The sequence below is a fragment of the Sinocyclocheilus rhinocerous genome, unplaced genomic scaffold (genome assembly GCF_001515625.1).
Source record: "Sinocyclocheilus rhinocerous isolate Xijiao unplaced genomic scaffold, SAMN03320098_v1.1 scaffold591, whole genome shotgun sequence".
Taxonomy (NCBI): domain Eukaryota; kingdom Metazoa; phylum Chordata; class Actinopteri; order Cypriniformes; family Cyprinidae; genus Sinocyclocheilus; species Sinocyclocheilus rhinocerous.
In genome coordinates, this window is record NW_015641476.1 from 1969515 (window position 1) to 1980674 (window position 11160).

The 11160-nt window shown below is 36.5% G+C and overlaps 1 pseudogene; it reads left to right on the forward strand.

Annotated features, from left to right (window-relative positions):
• The first annotated feature begins 1133 nt into the window (after positions 1–1133).
• LOC107755039 (membrane progestin receptor gamma-B-like) lies at positions 1134–8512 on the forward strand (annotated as a pseudogene).
• Positions 8513–11160: the final 2648 nt, after the last annotated feature.

The following is an 11160-nucleotide window of genomic DNA, read 5'->3' on the forward strand; positions in this document are numbered from 1 at the left end:
GATTCAAACGTGAGTTTTTTGGGCAGTGTAGAGTAGCACTTTTTGTTTGTCATTTCTCCGATCACAAATGCAGACATGGTTTTATGTTTACGTGGCGCGATGCAACTCAACGCGTAAAAAAAGACAGTATAAGTTGTTATAATCCGTAATTATGTCCCCACTGGATGCAACAAATGCCTTGTTTATAATGCGCTTTAATGTTTTTGTCTCGTCGCTCCGACCGGGACACTGCATCACAGTATGGTAAGGGCCGTAACATTTCCGCCACATGCTTGAGGTATTCGGCCAATCACAACGCACTGGATAGCTGGCCAATCAGAGCACACCTCGCTTTTCAGACCGATGAGCTTTGTAAAAATCGACGCGTTTCAGAAAGGCGGGGCATAGAGGAGAAACAATAATGTACAGTATGTGGAAAATAATGTGTTTTTTTAACCTTAAACCGCATAAACATATTTCATTACACCAAATAATGTTCTTTTTAGCAGCATCATATGACCCCTTTAAATATTTGTATTTGTCCTTTAATTGATTTTATATACACACCATTCAGAAGTTTTTTTTGATGACTGTCAAAAAGTTGCATGATCATCAAGGCTGCATTTATTTGATCAAAAATACAGTAAAAACAGTAATAATGTGAAATATTATTACAATTTAAAACAATTATTTTAATATATTTTAAAATGTAATTTATTCCCAAATTGAATAGCAGCGAGTCTTCAGTTTCACATGATCCTTCAGAAATCATTCTAATATGCTGATTTGGTGCTCAGGAAGCATCTCTTATTATTATCAGTGTTAAAAACAGTTGTGCTGCTTAACGTTTTTGTGGGAACCTCATACTGACCCCAAACCTATGAATGGTAGTATATATGGAAACCTATCTACAAATCTGTTGTGTGCATTCATGTTTATGTTTGGAGTGAAACTCTCTGACCTCTGAAACAATGTGCTTATGAATAGCCCCTGTGAGCGTTCTCACCTAGCTGGTTGTCAGGTGTGTGTGTGTGTGTCAGGTGCGTCTTTATGATGGAGGTTGATGTCTGTAGGTGTGATGAACAGGGCAGGGCTAACTCTGATCAGGTGGAGTGAAAGAGTGTCTGTATGTACATTTGTCTTTCTGTACCTGCCGGTGTGCTGATGTATGTTTAGCCTCTCTTTCCGGAGTCAGGCACTGAGGGCCGTTCATCTGGGGAACATGTTCAGCCTGATCAAACTACGGCGTGTCTTCACTGTCCACTAAGTGCCCAAAGTAAGTTCACTCATTTAACAAACACGAAACTACCACAACAAACAGATATTGTGTGATTTTAACTAGCTGTAGTAGTTTAAGGTGTTCTTGGTATAGATAAACTGATGATAGGAAGTAAAGAATCACTTGATTTTTATTTTCTTTGCTCTCTTATTACTGTGCAACCTGATGTGAAACAGTTTGAAGGTGTGTACCCAAACATATTGTGATTTTCATATTAATGCTTTGCATTAGTTTATTGCCTTACCTTTTTACCTGTAGTGGGAACTGCTTTGCTGTCTTTATTAAATGAGGGGTTTGTGACTCTTTTCCCATGGTAGGCATTTCACGAGGACAGTATCATCTCTGGATATCGGCACCCTCGTAGTTCAGCCACAGACTGTGTGTTGAGTCTCTTTCAGCTCACCAACGAGACCTTCAATGTCTGGACACACTTTCTACCAACCTGGTACAGCGAAACACATTCATTTGCGCAATCTCTGTCACCCTTTATCTCTCATGCTTGTTTTCTCTCTCTCTATATGCATATCTATGTCTTTGCCACTTTCTCAGTATGCCATTTGTTATCTTATAACTCACAGACAATAGTATATGAACTCACACAGTTTTAACGGCACAATGGCCCTGGGTTACATAGCAACAGTATTTAAACTGTGTGTGTGTATGGTGTGCTGAGACTTACAGTAGTTTGACTTGAGAATCTCCACAGTGGATTGTTACGTCCCTCACCGAGCTTTAACCCAGCTGAGCCGCTCCTAGAACAGTTAACCTTACTGGATGATGACAGAAGGTCTGCCATCACTGTTAATGAGCTTTCTCCAGACCTAAAGATGATGAAGAGTCGCTCATATCACCATTGATTCATTAACTTCTGGCAGTCTATTTGGCTTTATTGTGATCTTTTATTTATTTGTATATTTTTTTATGGCATTTCAATTTTGGCTGTAATAGTCAATCATAAGCCTTAAACTGAGTTAATTTTGTAGATAATTGTCTACTTGTCATTGCATCACTTAATTTCCCAGACAACTTCAAGACCATTTTAAATCTCATTCACGCATTCAGTCATTAATATGTTTCAATCAGCCTCATTTTATCCAGTGCTTTACAGTAGAATTAAAAGAAATGGAAACATACTTTTAAAATAATAAATATTATATAATTTTTTTATAATATAAAGCTATAATAAACATATACTATAAAATATTATATTGTTTTATTAATATTATTTAATAATATTTTCATCATCTCTTCTTTTTTCTCTACTGTTCTGCATAAATTGTGTACTACTCTAGCATAAATCACTATTGCAGTATTGGCTGCTGTATATGATAAACTGCTTCGAATCTTCCTCTTTCTTTGGATAAATGCATATTCTAAATTATTACATGTAAATGTCAATTTACAGTTCAGTGCAAAAACATTTTCCCATGTCATGTCTATTTAAAGTACGCCATATCTCAAAGCTAACACATCCTCTGATCCCACACAATGGTTAAATACACAGTCAACCGACAGTAAATCAATAGGACAAAACTTGGAATCTGTAACCTGACTCTGTGTTAATGTTTGGTTATATTAAACTCACTGATCCCTCTAAAGGAACCAAGAGTAAATCAGACCTGTAAACATGTTTCATCACTCAAAAATCTGAGATTTAAAGACTAGATTTAATAAGACAACTCTCACTTTTTAGGGCACATCGCTTAATCTAGATGCTCTTTGTAAGTCAGAGGTGTGACAGAGTATTTGAGTAAATGTAATTAATTACTGTACTTTAGGATCGTTTTGGATACTCTGTAGTATCAAATATATTAGCAACTTTTACTCTCTACTTCACTACATTTTTGAATAAGTATCTGTACTCTTTACTCCACTACATTTGTAATGAGTGTTGCAATTACACATTACATTTTGCATGGCACCAAGCTTTTTCTGCAGCAGTTCTTGGTATCAACCAACTACAGACTACATCTCATGGGTTTTGCCCTTACTCACACAAACTTGTCAACAAGGCTACTTTATGTGAATGCTAGTTCCTTAGCAAGTAGTTGTGAATCACAGATGTGAGATGAGGACGACTGCAGACAGCAATGAGGCCGAAACCAGCACATCCAGTGTACGAAGGCTTTGACTTTTAAATTTTACTTAACATTATTTTATTTATCCGTTATACTGAAGAGACCTTTTTGAAGGATATTGTTGTTGTTGTTTTTTCAGTTTTGTTTTGTTTTTAGAAAATAAACGTGATTGCCCTCACAAATAAACTCTTTCTTGTTTTTCACTGGCATGTCTCTTTGACTAATGCATCTTTGAGCCTATATTTAGTATAAGTAAAGTATTTAAGTATTGTTAAAATCAGATACTCTGAGACGTTTACTCAAGTTGTTTTGGAATTGGTAAGTTGTCCCAGGGATGGGAACCTTGAATGTAAGATGTCTTTGGAAAATCTCCTTTACAAAACTCTACCATCTGTATTAATTCTGATCTTTACTGTACATACTGTACAGCATAGAAACCAGCCTTATCGGTGCAGAGATTAAACTAGACCTATAGAAACCTTCGCTGATAAGACTGATTTGTGCGATCTGTGTGTGTTCATGTACTTCTGTTTGTTTCTGTGACCTCCTGTCAGATACATTCCTATAGTAACAAACTCTGCGAGCAAGTCTGGACAGGTTAAACATTTGAATACTATTTTTTTTACTGCTCCTAATCTTTTGTTTTGTTTCTCATTTCCACAGTAAAACACATTCACTTGCTTAGATATAGATTCTGTAGTTTCCATGTCAGCTGCTGTGTGTAGAAACCATGCAAGCAATTGTCCTGTTAGCCTTTCTGTGGAATAGAATGCAAACAGTCATAAGATGAAAAACTTGTCTGTCATTGTCTCATCCCTTTTTTCTCCATCAGGTATTTTCTATGGAAGTTGATGACAGTGTTGTTGATGGAGGATGCGCTGTATGATGCATACACATGGCCTCTGCTGGTCTTCTTGTTCTCCTGCTGTGTGTATCCATTGGCCTCCAGCTGCGCCCACACCTTCAGCACCATGTCTACTTGCGCTCACCATATCTGTTACTTCTTTGACCATGGAGCACTCAGCCTGTACAGCCTCGGTAAGGGAGGAACACACAGGCACATTCACTTCAACACTATCAGTTCCTTGGCTTGTTATAGAAATTATTGCCATAAAGACGAAGTTTGAGGTTCAAAGTTCTGTACTGCAATATTTAACAGACACAATGGAATTCTTGCACAATTAATACAAATACAGATTGCATTACACATCACATACAGCATACAGTATCACAATACTGTACATTATTTCTAGGGATGTACTGGTAATAGAATTCTGTCCAACACACATAAGCTGATCGTTATTTTAATTTTTTGGCCAATAACTAGTAAATAAAAACAACATAAATGTTTTGTGTAAAATAAATAAATAAAAAAAATACTAAAAACTCAAATCAATGATTTTAAATAATACAAGTGAATTTAGGCATCACAATGTTATAACGCTGAGTATGAAAAATCTATATTTATTTTCAGACTTGCTAAAAATTACATTTAACAGTGTTATTAAATTATTATAGTTTTTAAAGACTAACTTTAAATGAGCTTTAGATCATGGCAAAGGTTATCTAAATATAAAAATACACTGGTAGCCAAAAGTTTGAAAAGTTTTTTAGTGTTTTTGCAAAAAGTCACTTAGCCTATGTTCACCCGGGCATTTATTTGATCAAAACTACAGAAAAAACAGTAATATGTACAGCACTATTACAATTGAAAATAACTGTTTTCTATTTGAATACATTTTGAAATGTAATTTATTCCTGTGATGGCAAAGCTGAATTTTCGGCAACCATTACTTCAGTCTTCAGTGTCACATGATCTTTCAAGAATCATTCTAATATGCTGATTTTGTGCTCAAATAACATTTTCTTATATTTATTAATGTTGTAAACAGTTTTTGTTGCTTAATTATGTTATGGAAACTGAAAGAAAGAAAGAAAGAAAGAAAGAATGAAAGAAATATAAACTGATCAAAATTGCTAAAGAAAACAGAAACAAAATAATATTAATGATAATAAATAATAATAATAATAATAAATGCTGTTCAATTAACTTTCTATTTTTTAAAGAATCCTTAAAAAAAATTATCATAGTTTCCACAAAAATACATACAGTGGTGTGAAAAAGTGTTGGACCCCTTCCTGATTTCTTATTTTTTCAATACATTACATTCAAAAATCTATTCAAATAGAAAACATTTTGAACTTTAATAATATTTCACAATATTACAGTTTTTTTTATCAAAGAAATGCATCCTTGGTAAGCATAAGAGACTTCGTCCAAAAACATTAAAAAATCTTAATTATTCTGAACTTTTATCTGCCAGTGTAGGTAAAATGAGAATGCACAATTAAATATACAGACACATTTAAAAATATTCATGTGGCTGATTGCATGTTGACGCAGGTACAGCGATCAGCTACTCTGCATATGTTTTTCCTGATGCATGGGTGAACAGCACTTTTCATGCATACTACATCCCTGTAGCTGTACTAAACACCATCCTCTCAACCAGCCTGTCCTGCTACTCGAGGTAAGGCTCCATTTCATTCTATAGTCCTCATTGCTAACACACCACCATACTGAAAACACAAATGCAGGTTGCAAAAATGTGGGTTACGTAGTTCTGGTAAGTGAGTATGTAAGTATGTGGAACAAGCTCAGTTCATTATTGCATCAGTTTGGGTGACAATATCAAACTTGAACAGGCACATTTATGCTAACATGTGGCTGATTGCATGTTGACGCAGGTTCAGCGATCAGCTACTCTGCATATGTTTTTCCTGATGCATGGGTGAACAGCACTTTTCATGCATACTACATCCCTGTAGCTGTACTAAACACCATCCTCTCAACCAGCCTGTCCTGCTACTCGAGGTAAGGCTCCATTTCATTCTATAGTCCTCATTGCTAACACACCACCATACTGAAAACACAAATGCAGGTTGCAAAAATGTGGGTTACGTAGTTCTGGTGAGTATGTAAGTATGTGGAACAAGCTCAGTTCATTATTGCATCAGTTTGGGTGACAATATCAAACTTGAACAGGCACATTTATGCTAAATATACAAAAACAACCTAATTCACAGAACAGAATTTACATTAGTCAAAAACAGTAGCTATATTACAAGGACTAAATCTAGTTCATTTAAATGAGTTGTCCGAACCACTACATTCACTACAATGCTTCACTTTTTCAATGCTGGCTACATCCAAAATCACATACTCGCTGAGTAGGTACTTCTTTTCAATAAGTACTTACACTGTGACTGTTAAAAAAGTATGTTCTATATAGTATGAATGTGTGTAGTATGTAATCCGGACGTACTACATTTGTCATGTTGTCCTTGTCATGAATCTTGTAACAAGTCAACTGGGTACTTTTTGCCTACTGTTTTACAAATACCGTGAATTAAATGTGAATTCTCTACTACTCTTTTCAAATACTGTATTTCACATATTATATAGTAGGGAAGTGTGCATATTGGGATGCAGCCTATATATGAGAGAGAGAGAGAGAGAGAGGACCATTTGGGATGAACTGATTTACTAGAATAAATCAATTAACTATGAAAATAGCTTATGCTACTGAAAAATGCAGTTAAGTTAGCGATCCCACTAACTCCTCAGCACGGACGCAAACAGAACCATAATACAGACATGTTATAAATTCAGTCTGTGCTACAGTAAGGGTGTAAAATACAAGGCTTATAAACATGACATGGCAGTTTTATAGTTCAAAATTATTTTCATTTTCCAAATTTTTTGTTAAGGCTTGGCTTACCATTCCTTCACTATAACCATGACATCGATGAAAGGTAACAGTTTAAACACAGAATGTGTCAGAATCCTCTGGCACTCACTAATGTGCTTTCTTTAGCTGCCTTTTAACCCATTAAAATGCTTCATAATATTATTAACACAAAACACTTCCACCTAATTTTGTTAATGAGGTGGTTATGTGTTTTTGTGATTATGAACAATCAGTCTCTCTTAACTGCTTTAACAATTACATAACCTCACCACCAGCACTGAAATTGATGTTATCATTAATGAACATAAAAATGTCTTTCTTTTCCCTACCTGTCCGATTTTTTGAGAGACAGAGCCCACGGCTGAGTAAGGTGTTGCGAATTCTTGCCTTTGCCTACCCTTACCTGTTTGACAACATTCCTCTCTTCTACAGGGTAAGTTTCAGCATACTCAACGCAATGCCCAGGCTGTTCAGACAAAGATCTGATTGGTTAAATAACCTAATGTCCAAATGAATGAAGCTGGTAATTCTGTGATTTGTATAGGAAATTACTGTTTTATCTATTTATCTTGTTGTATTTGTTTACCACTGGGGACACATTTCTTAAATTTTAGAAGATTTTTTTCTAGGTTAAAGTAGAGTTGCTTGAGCATATGAATACACTACATGGCGTGACCTGTAATTTTTTTCTGTTGCCTCTTTCTAGTTGTTTCTGTGTGTAGGTGAGGGTTGCACTGATAATGAAGCAAACTCCATTCATGTTCACCATACTCTGTTTGCTTTTCTCACCGGCTTCCTGTTTGCAACACACTTGCCTGAGAGACTGGCACCTGGACACTTTGATTACATAGGTAAGTAATGACCACTCACATAGATATGAAATATTTATAAATATTAGATATTTTACAGTGTCTGTTTCTAGCTGTGCATTTTCACAATCTCTTCTAAGAAGACCCAATGGGTGTGAACTAATTCATTACAGAGGGTTTTCAGAATACAGACAGTATAATGGGTGTTAAATTAAGAAGTCCAGAATCAAATATTTCAAAGAAATTCAGAAACCACACTTAAGAAAATACATCTTTAAAACGGGACCACAGGGATTTCTTCAGGAAATCTTCATTCAGTGTTCTCAAGTGAATGTCTCTCTTCTGACCCCTACAGGCCACAGCCATCAACTGGTTCACGTGTGTGCAATAATTGGGACACATTTCCAAATGAAGGCCATCGAAGCTGACATGGTGCTGAGACAGTCACAGCTGCTGGTCACTGCTCCTCCTATCACATTTAATAATACAGTTGGATCGTCTTTGGTCTGTGTCTGCATCAGTCTGGGGATCATATGTCTTTATAGTCTACCTCTGCTGTACGGCTCCTCAGAAACACACTCAGCATCGGCTAAAGGAAAGAAATGCAAGCACTAAAAGCTCCTTGAGACAGGGGGAATAATTGCAGTCTTGCACAAGTTACTAACGTTATTATGAAAATATGAAAATATATATATAGGACATTCTTACTGGATATTACATTATAAAAAAATTCCCAAGAGGGGTTTGTAAGTTTACTGAAACTATGCAACCTGAAATTGCAAAGAGTAATGAATGTGTTACTGCATGAATTCTGCTTCTCAGGGAAGATCAAAAAAGGCACTGAATCTCAGGACAATGTAAGTCAGTGGGAAGGTGTGTCAAAGTGGTCATTTATGGTGTATAGAAACACATTTATTAAATGAATGACGCATCACAATTAGGTTTACAGTATCAAACCTGAACAGGTAAATGTGGAATAAATACAGAAACACCCTAATTTACATAACCGACATACTTTAATACATTGAAGCAAATTGGTGATCATTCTGTCCATCCAACATTGTCCATCCAATTTCCATACGCTACATATTAGAGTATGTGTTTGGAATTAACTAACTTGAATTAATCAGATGCACTTGAATGAATTACACTTACCTACGCTACCTACTGTATGAGAGGACCATTTGGGATAAACCAATTCACTGGAATGAATCTGACTTTTCTACAATAGGAATGAGAGGGGGGACCTTTTATGTGAGAGTATTTTCTTTTCAATTTGCAGACATTTGGTCATAATCTCAGGGCATAAGGATACTTCACTCAAAAATGAAAATGTGCTGTTAATTTACTCACCCCTAAACCATCCAACACGTTGGTGACCTTTTTTCTTCAGATAGCCTAAGACTATGGATTACATGTAATAATTTTGTAAATAACATTCAGTTTCTTGCACAAGCCGATTGTTTTGCTTCATAAGATTAAGTATTAATTTTGTGATGCCTGTATATGCTTTTTTTGACTCTCAAGTGATAAATCTCCAAGGACCATGGTTTCAGCTAAAAATCATCTTTACTGTTCAACTGAAGAAGAAAAAAAGTCAACTACATCATGGATGGTCTAAGGTTGAATAAATCAACAGCAGATTTTTGGGTGGTTTATCTCTTTAACATATGTCATTACATGTGTGCACAGTCTGCCAAAGTCTACAGTGACAGCTTTTGTATATTCTACTTATTTCTTTTCTGTGAAACTGCACCACATTTTTCCTGTGGTATCAACAAAAGAGTGTGGGAGGTATTACATATTTTCATAACATCAGGTCACACCTTGGTCATGTAACCAAAAATGAAACTATTTATTGTTTGCAGGATTCTTTATAATAAAATCTTACGTCAAAATAAAATATTAGGCCACAGCCATATCACCCTGCAGCCCAAGACTGGTTACCCACTGAAGCTAAGCAGGGTTGAGCCTGGTCAGTACCTGGGAGACCTCCTGGGAAAACTAGGTTGCTGCTGGAAGAGGTGTTTGTGAGGACAGCAGGGGGTGCTCACCCTGTGGTCTGTGTGGGTCCTAACACCCCAGTATAGTGACGGGGACACTATACTGTAAAAAAATACACCGTCCTTCGGATGAGATGTTAAACCGAGGTTCTGACTCTCTGTGGTCACTAAAAATCCCATGGCACTTTTTGTAAAGAGTAGGGGTGTAACCCCGGTGTCCTGGCCAAATTCCCTCCACTGGCCCCTGTCTGTCATGGCCTCCTAATAATCCCCATCCACTGAATTGGCTCTATCGCTCTCTCTCTCTCCTCTCCGCCTGTAGCTGGTGTGTGGTGAGCGCACTGGCGCCATGGCCTCCTAATAATCCCCATCCACTGAATTGGCTCTATCGCTCTCTGTCTCTCCTCTCCGCCTGTAGCTGGTGTGTGGTGAGCGCACTGGCGCCGTTGTGCTGTGGCTGCCGTCGCATCATCCAAGTGGACGCTGCACACTGGTGGTGGTTGAGGAGGGACCCCCCATATGATTGTAAAGCGCTTTGGGTGTACAGCAATACACAAGAAAGTGCTATATAAATGCCTCATTCATTCATTCATTTTTTTTCAGCCTAGACCTGTTTTATTTCTTATTGAGACCTATAGTTACCTTCATCAGTGTGACTGCAAGAGAGGTTTATATTGATATTCTATATACACTGCCCTCTACAGCCTGGTGGAAGCAGGACACGTTAGAAAAGTCTCAAACTTTGCAATAGCCTACTGTGATGAGGGATTTAAGAAATTAAGGCAGAAGGGTGGTGGCAAGTACTTGTATTGGAATTATTTGTTTATCAATGGGGACACAATGAACAACCTTTACTTCCAATATATTTACATTTACATTTAGTCATTTAGCAGATGCTTTTATCCAAAGCGACTTACAAATAAGGACAATGGAAGCAATCAAAATCAACAAAAGAGCAATGATATACAAGTGCTATAACAAGTCTCAGTTAGCTTAACGCAGTACACGTAGCAAGGGTTTTTTAAATAATATAATATATAAATAATAATATAATAATAATATAATAAATAAAAGGAAAACAGATATTATGAAAATAGCATTTAAATCTTGTCAATTTTTCGTCATGTTACCTACATTACTTTTAGTCCCTTTTACTCTGGCTAAAATGGCATCTAATTTTAGCAAACAAAAAGTGCTAATCATAGACTGTATAAAAACATGGACGTAGTGTCCGTGACGTCACCCGTCGGTTTCTGAAGA